This window comes from Camellia sinensis, chromosome 8, assembly GCF_055761805.1.
Source record: "Camellia sinensis isolate YWXY chromosome 8, ASM5576180v1, whole genome shotgun sequence".
In the NCBI taxonomy this organism is placed as follows: domain Eukaryota; kingdom Viridiplantae; phylum Streptophyta; class Magnoliopsida; order Ericales; family Theaceae; genus Camellia; species Camellia sinensis.
In genome coordinates, this window is record NC_138968.1 from 87,725,230 (window position 1) to 87,734,198 (window position 8,969).

The window sequence follows — 8,969 nt, forward strand, 5'->3', positions numbered from 1 at the left end:
TTTTGGTCAGCAAAAGTGAGTTTCCACGACCAAGAGTTGTTTTGGTTGGCAATAGATGTATTTTTTGCAACCAAAACTCTTGGCCGGCAATTATAATTTTTTGCGAAAAAAAATTATTTATTTGTCACGACTAATAAATTAGTCGCCAAAGCAGGAAAACAATACACCTGTAATTCCTAATAATTCATCCAATCCATAATAAACCTATAATTTTAAAGCATCATTCAAATTACCTGAATCGTTAACATTCAACACAATATATAATTCATTAACATTCGACACAATACAACTCTTTCTTGGATACATAATTCATTAACATTCATTAACATTCGACACAATACACAATACAAAGTAAAGCTAGCTAGTACCATTAACATATTTAGGGGTCACCAACATACATATATAAAATTCCTGTTTTGCACTCTCAGCTCTTTCTTGGATGCCAAACAATCAGTATATCAACCCACCCAGAACAGCAAAGCCCTCTCATGATAGACCTAAAAATAAAGACAAGTCATAGTAATATATCTAAGAACATTTCTAATGAGCTTAAAAAAAAAAAAAAAAAGGAAACCCTTTACATGTTGAAACTTTAAATTGAAACCAGGTTTATCCATGAGTAGAGTCATCGAGTGTAGGGGTGGGAGTAGCTAAGGCCAGCCAGGTCCCCACTCCTTTTAGCAAGCACGTGGTGGAGGCGGCGGAGGTGGAGGAGCTTTCCCCCTTTCTCTTGCTGCTGCTGATTTGATTCTGTCCGCTTCCCACTGCTTTTACCTCCCACAACCTCCCATGGACGACCCATCTCACCCTCAACCTTGGAAGGTGTCAACTTTGTACATAAACAAAACGAAAGCCACCGCATTTTGATTCTGTCCGCTTCCCACTGCTTTTACCTCCCACATATTGCCTCTTTGGAGCAAGCGATCCATATTGCCTCATAAACACTTCGACATTTTGATCATCGTCCCTGTCCTTTTTCCAGAAGGCCACCGCTTTAACTGATGCTATGCACCGTCTTCTATGGCAGTAGATTTTTATGATTAGGAAAATGCTCATCCCAGGCAAACTGAGTGAGAAGGCTGCATTTAAAGGATAAACAGAGAGCTTATTAACAGTTAAAATTGTACCTCTAAATCTTCTCAAGGATAAACAGAGAATTTATGCCCAATTACAGTTCTCTTCCAAACAGTTTTTGGGGCAGAATGTTAAATATTTAGCTTTGTTTAGTCCAAATTCTGAGCAACATATATGTATATATATCCTATGAATATCTTTTGATTGTGTTTGGATCATGAATTTGAGTAGGAGTTTGCAGAGGGAAAGAAAAAGAGGAGAAAGGTGAAAAAAGTTAGCTCATATTTCATTCACTTCACTGTTCCTTGCGATTTGCAAACCCCTTCCTGAATCCATGATCTAAACCCAGCCTTAATCAATATGATATGAGTAAGAGTCTAGAGTTTGTGTTGGTTTCACATTACCTATACCAATTTTCAACCAAATCTGGAGCCCTTTAGTTGATCCTGTTAAAAAAAAAAAAACATAAAGTAAAATTTTGCGGCTGGCAAGTTCATACTGCAAAGTTAGAAAAATAGATGGAGTGATGGAGAAGTGATTTGGAACAAGAGGAGAGAGGAGAGTGGGATAGAGAATCTGGTTCCCTATCTTGTTACTTCTTAGATGCAAAACATACATTTATTAGAAAGCCAGCACCTTAATTTTAAGGCTGGTAAAAATTTTATGGAGAAATAAACTTTAAATCTCTCTGAGATATCATGAGGTGTATTGTATGTTTTATTGTGCACTCAGATTTAAGCTTTTAACAGAAAGTGGCATAATAAGAAAATACAGACAGTGATTTAATCAAATTTTACTGAACAAGTTCCACTATAAATATGTGCAAGGCCAAAAATATTAGCAAATTAACAACATGAATTTCTAAAAGCAATCTGTAAAAAGGAAAATTTCAAGAAAATTAAAGACTTTAAGAAAGAAAACTTCTATGAAAAAGCTTGTTGAAGGCGAATTATGGTCCCAAAAAAGAACCAATAAAATTGCACATACCATTCTGAGTTGCAGAGCATGAGGATGCATAAGCTTTATCTGAGCAAAAGCAAGTAAATGAGCTTGAACCCGATTCATACCCTCATTGCCCACCCGATGTGACACATTGACTGCACAGATCACTATTTGCTGACCATTGCAACCCAAAACCACCATCAAGAGCTACCTTTAGACTTCTTCAAGACTTGTTGAAGAAGATGAATTACCCTCCAGAGCCTGAGCTGCAGATTGAAAGACTGGAACTATGACACTTGAAAAACAACTTATCGTACTTTTGGAGAATAGTGTGCTTCTAGTCAGATAAAAATTTATGTCATCAATCCCATTAACACTGCAGTTGAACTGCCCAGAACTACCCAGTTGTAGAACTGGAATTTGGCTGCAGCCGAAAAACAGAGTCAGATTCTGCGCGTTGGAAGCCCGGATGACCACAGTAGTCTGGTCTGTTGCCTCCCCAGAAAGGATAATCAATGTTCTGCATGTTTGCACACTGGAAGGTTTTGCTGCAGTTTAGAAATTGTTCGGCAGTGGCATGCACGGATAATGGAATATGGATTAAGATGAAGATCAGTGTGATCATGAAGAACAGAGAGGAGGATGGAGATGGATGGAGATGCATTTTGACTTCAGAGAGAGAGAGAGAGAGAGAGAGATGCTTATCTAACAGAGAGATAGAGAGATGGAGACTAATGAGTATTATAACAAAGTGAAATGGGACTAAAGTTTTTTTAAAGAAGGGAAAGAAAGGAGAAGTTTCACCATAAATAATCTAATATTATTTGCTATGACTTTAATTGCACTCAAATAAGAAAAATAAAATAAGATTGAAAATTTTGACAACAAAAGATTCTTAGCCAATTGATATGATCAGCTTTGCAACTGTTAAAGTGCTAGGTAAATTGTAGATGCATTTAACTAACACTTGAACATGTAGATATATTATAAAATTAAATAAACCAATGGTCGTCGCAACAAACTCCATCTTTTATGAATCTGATGAAACACCAATATTGTTGACTAGAGTTTATAAACCTGGTGATTATTTCAGTATTTGCATACTGCTGCTAGAAAAGAATCAAATTCCATGCCAAGTTAAAAGCAAATATATTTAATAATAAAATAAAATAAAATAAAACCTATGTTTGTGGTCAGATGATGATGTTTTAGAAACTTCTGACACAATAATTAGCAGCACATCAATTCAAAGATGTAGCGGTATGGTATCCCACCAGAGAATGAGCTCCCAGAACCATAGAAGTAACCGATTCAATATACACACATCAACAATTCTGCTTTAACCATACATTTATGGAAAAACATCATCACTGAAAAGAAAATTTTCATATTCAGATGAGGATGTTGATATAACAAGGAGTGAAGAAGAGAAACCCAAAAAAAAAAAGAAAAAAAAAAAAGGAATATTCCCTTATTTTCCCAATTTACCTTCTGAACACACAAGTAACATCAATGATCTGTTCTATGAAACAAACTCAATATTAATCTGGAATTAAAGTTGATGCATTGATACTGAAGAAACACTACCAATTGAATAAATTACCTTTTCAAGTGGGATTAAATCACCGTCACTACTAATTAAATCATCGTCCTTGATGCATTGATACTGAAGAAACACTACCAATTGAATAAATCATCGTCCCCACTCCTCTTGATCAAAATGTCGAAGTGTTTATGAGGCAATATGTGGCAAAGATTTAAATCTCATGTCATATGACCCACACCTCAAAATGAATTTGATCTACATATTTTAAATTCAAAAAATTTAATGTATCAGCAACCTTACTGCAACTATTTAAGAAAGCGCTCAACTAATAGATGAAATTCAATGCACTAATCTGTCAAGTGTTAGAAAATACAAAAACAAATCTGCCTTCACATAAAAACATGAATAGGCAAATGGATAAAAAAATAAAAGCATGAACAATTTTACCATCTTGTTGCCAAAAGTAGAACCTCAGACCTTGCAGTTATCAGATTACCAAAAAATATTTTCAAAGGGAAAGTCATAGTAAGGTCAACGTTCCCTTCTATTATCAAACTTCATTACACAAAACTAACTGATTCAATCAAAATGAATTCTTGTTTGTTTTGACTACAGTGTTATGGATGACCTGACAACTCTATTTCACATCAGCTAATCTAGTAGCTAGTCAAACTTCATTACACTTATTTAGATTACACTACTAGAATTTAAAATACTTCAATGCACCCATTCCAAAATATGAATCGCCAGGGTTAGTGTTTTCTGGTAACACTGTGCTAATCCAATTGGAAAATGATTGTTGAGCAAAAGCTTAATTATCAACTCAATCAAATCCCAAAAGCACATAGTGAATTCACAATTTTACTGTTACCACAACACATAAATAAATACTAATCAAACAAATAACTGCAAAAAACCAAAGAAATAAACGAAACCTTAAACCCTAATTTCATGAAATTGAAGCAAATACCTGAGACCCAGCAAGCTCCTTAAACTGCTTAACCTAATCCTCCATCATTGGATCCTTTCCGAAATCGTCTGCAAGGGGTTTCGAGCTCGTGACAGACTCGAGTCCCCTGACAGCCTCCCTAGTCTGCTCTCTAAGCTTATCAAGAGCTTCCGAAACATGAGATTCTTTGGAAACCTTTTGCTTGCCCTTTTTCTTACTTCTCAAGTCAGGCAAACCCATACCCAAGCCTTGAACCTCACTACTAGGCATAATACAACTCTCATGTTTCTTCATTTCGCCATCTCCACTCCTGAAATCAAAGGGCAAAGCTATCAACATATTTATATATACGTATACGTATACGTATATGTATATGTATATGAGGAGAGAGAGAGAGAGAGAGAGTAATACCTTTGAGTTTGAATAGAAGAAGTAAGATTGGAGATTTTGGAAATCATCCAAAGCGCCTGAAATGATTCAATGGTGATTAGAACTCATGTAAATACATGCATATATATGTATATACATATACATAGAGAGAGAGAGAGAGATTGAATTTCTTACTATCGAGGAGCTGGTCTAAAACAGAGTGTTCCGCCATTAGCTTACAATCTCTCTCTCTCTCTCTCTCTCTCTGCCTCTCTATTATCTATCTCTCTGTTCTTCTGTGTATGTATAAGTTGATTGAAGATCCAAGAGAGACTCCGAATGATTGATTCAATGTGCCTAGGGTTCGAATCGAACGCAAAGACAAGAGAGAGAGAGTGGTTCGGTGTTGCTTGTTCGCTTGTCTCGCACCTATTTCAAAGAGAGATGAGAGAGGAGAAAATGAAAAAGTGTGAGCTAATAGATTCTAAAGATAAAAAATTTCAATTCCCGCCCCACGTTTCAAAATTCCCTCCCAAATTTTTGGCGACCAAAATACCAGATTAGTCGCAGAAAATGTACCCTTTGCCGACAAATTTTTCTAGTTGCCAAATCTCAATCAACGGCGACTAAAATATTAGTCGCTAAAAGTGCTAATTTGGCGACTAATTTTTTTTGGTTGCTGAAAATAAGTTTTTGGCGACCAAATTTTTGGTCGCCAAAAAAAATGTGACCTTTCGCGACCAAATTTATAGTTGGTCGGCAAAAGCATGCCACTTTCTGCGGCCAACTTATTTTTTGGTCGCCAAAATATATTCTTCTGCGACCAATAATATTTGGTCGCCAAAAATAATGATCATTCGCGACTAATTAATATTTGGTCGCCAAATGTCATTTTTTTGCGACCAAAATTTTTTTGGTCGGCAAAAGTGGTCGCCAAATGTGTAAATCCTTGTAGTATGGGTGAGCTTCATGGACTTCTTGATAATGATAAAAATGCTACGGATAAGTTGATGTGGAAATGGGAGAAGCATGGTGAATTCTATGTTAAATCTTTGTGCGATCAGTAATATTATTGTGATACTAGGAAAATCCTCTCACATGGATTGTAGAGATCCAACGAAGAGATGAGTTTTGCCCCTGTAGATCTGCAAAGATGAACATAGTCGGTGCTACCTAAACGAGATTGCCTGCCGGAGACACTCCGATGATAAAGTTAGCCCCTCGAATCGGAGAAGGAATATGAAGAAAATGAAGAGTCTTTGTGCGCTATCTGGCAGAGAGATGAGGCATACCTTCATTCCATGGGATGCCCTCCTTCTATAGATGGGGTTGTGACATTTACTTGATGGGCTCCCTTGTTTGGGCTAGACCCATTGTTAGTAAGGTAGTATTTTTTTGGCCACCACAATTGCCCCAAAACTTTCATTGTCTTCGGTAGAAGAAATGGGAGTTTTCATTGCCGAACTACGCTATTCATTCCATCATGCAGATGCCTCATCCCGCTATTTTTTGGATGTTGTTGGACCTCCGAAAGTTAACTAAAAATAAGATTGTTCTATTACTATTTTTTTTTTTTGTTCTGCTCTTGTCCTCAGCTAAATTGTGGCCAGCGGAAGAATGTGCTTGGTGGGGGAATGTGCTCGGCAAATGAGCTTAGTGTTACACGTTGTTGAATATGCACTCAGCAGTGAATAATCAAGGCCATTCTCATTGCCAAAGAATGGAGCTCAGGGTTATAGAGCTCCCGAGTAGCTTTGTAGTTTTGCTGAGCAATTTGCTATGAATTGCGACACTACCAAAATGCGTATGCATGGGCCTAAATGCCGAATATAAATGGGGGGTGTAATGCTACTGAGAAGCCTTGTTGAGTTACCAACCAGCTCCATTTGTTTTTAAACTCATGGACTTAATGGCATATGAACTTCGGGCTTTCGCTTTTGTGAATGAGTTTGATGATCAATCACGGCCACTGACTGCTCTAGTTCAAGTTTCTTGTTGAGTGATGTTGTTGATAAGCTTTCTAGAGAGAGAATCTAGGCCCAGACTTTGGTTTTCTTGTTCTTCGGCTACACATGGCAATGGTGTTGTCAAACTGCTTTGCGGTCGGCAAGTGGATTGCTTGTGTTGACATCACTTCGGTTTCCACAACCATCCTCTTGGTGCTTGCTGAGGTTGACCCGACTATTGGTGCTGATTGACACTCCTCTTAGCATGCCGGAACAATTAGTTGGTAGTCGGCCATCAGAGATGGTGTACTAGACTTATCTGTAAACATCTTCTAGCAAGGCATAATATTTTTAATTAAATTGAAGGTTATAGGCATTTATGTATATAGAAATCATACTAAAGACAATAGTTATTCAAAGAGAAAAGAATAGAGGTTCCATTTTAGAAGCGGGTTTCCTAGGATCGCGCTTATGTGGCATGTCGTATGATTGGGTAACAAACTGAGGAATGATGGGTTGGGGTCGGAGTTATTGAATTATTGTTGATCGGATTAGAACTCAGCGAGTGAATGATTGTCGATCAATTCGTGGCGGCGATGAAGGATCGGAGAAGCCGAGGAAATTGGGCATAGACCTTGTAGATTGTTCATAGCCATAGATCTTCCGGTGTACCCATTGCTGTGTAGAAGCCCAAAACTCCGCCGAAGAACCTAGACATTGCTTTTGATGAGGGGTCTAGGTGAATTCAGAGCGCTCTAGTTTTGTGACTTTGGTTTCATGTTATCTTCACCACGATGGTCTTATGCTTTCGACGCATAACTCCTTGATCACCCCAGGCAAGAGTTACTCAGCATTCGGCTGGCATGCATTAAAAATCATTTGCCGATCACACTTTTTGTTACTTGCCGATAACCCTTGTCAGAGAAGCAAGACCCAATTGTTGATCCTTGAATAGGCCCTGCATGTTGTTCTCAAGCTGTTTCATGTGGACGACGGTGTCACCATAAGGACAACAGCATTGCCAAACTGAAGTTGGGGCGAGTTAGCCATTCGGTTGTTGAACCACAATACATAATTCTTTAACTCTTGTTAATAGTTATCACATGCACATGTATGTATATTCCAAGAATCAACTTTAAAATAAATTCTGTGAGGCAATAAATTAACAAAGAAAGTCCCAAGGTGGGTTTGGCTGAGAAACTCATGTTATATTCCCAAAAAGCTACGATCACGCAAAAAAGTGTGAAAACCATTTTTAGAGAGAGAAAATCAAGACACAAAAGGAGATTTATGAATTCTGTTTTGTTTTAAATCTTTTCCATCATTATTTACTATGAACAAAAGTTTTCACAAAGTTTGTAAGCAGGCATATATGTATATAGAAATCAAGAACAAATTGTAAAGTGGTTTTACAATAAGTTTAATCAGAATTATAGGTTACTTCGTTGAACTCTCTCAGACAATTCCCACAAACGGCACAAATTGTGAGACCAGGAAAATCCTCTCATATAGATTATAGAGATCCAACAAAGAGATGAGCTTTGCCCCAATAGATCTGCAAAGATGAACATAGTCGGCACCACCCAATCAGGGTTGCTGGCCGAAGACACTCCTATGATAAAGTTAGCCCCTAGTATTAGAGAAGGAATATGAAGAAAATGAAGAGTGTTTGTGTGCTACCTGGCAGAGATATGAGGCATACCTTCATTCCATGGGATGCCTTCCTTTTATAGATGGGGGTGTGATTTGGTCACTGTTTTGGTCATTGGACATGGAAATGGTAGCTTGAAGACTTGATCAAATTGCTTACCATCATCATCATCATCATGGTTTCAGGATTAAGGTTCCTTTTATCCTTACCACCATTCCTGATCGACCTCAGTGCGCCACCAGCATGACGATGAAAAAAAGAAGATAAGGATGATAGAGTGGCCATGGAGGACTCAGTGACGGCATCCATGGGGCAAGTGATGCAGGGGATGAGAGTATAGTGGAGAGTTGGACTGAGTTCGTTAGGAAATCGATGTAGTGGAGGAGAAAGATGATGCTGCCAAGAAATGGGTTAAGCTCTCAATGCCCAACTCATGGGTGCTTAGCAATCCATAGTCACTGCAACTAATTTTTCCCAGGAGAAATTATTGAT

General features: G+C 37.8%; 1 long non-coding RNA gene across 2 annotated transcripts; it reads right to left on the minus strand.

Moving 5' to 3' along the window:
* Positions 1–457: 457 nt before the first annotated feature.
* LOC114292127 (uncharacterized) lies at positions 458–5,311 on the minus strand. 2 transcript variants are annotated; one of them, XR_014337931.1, is made up of 8 exons: positions 5,076–5,311; positions 4,923–4,978; positions 4,533–4,821; positions 3,620–3,817; positions 3,240–3,386; positions 2,062–2,564; positions 1,479–1,520; positions 458–1,079 (listed from the first exon to the last, which is right to left on the minus strand). It is a non-coding gene; the product is annotated as an uncharacterized LOC114292127 (long non-coding RNA). The 2 variants fall into 2 exon arrangements; XR_014337930.1 differs by lacking the exon at positions 3,240–3,386.
* Between the last annotated feature and the right edge of the window lie 3,658 nt (positions 5,312–8,969).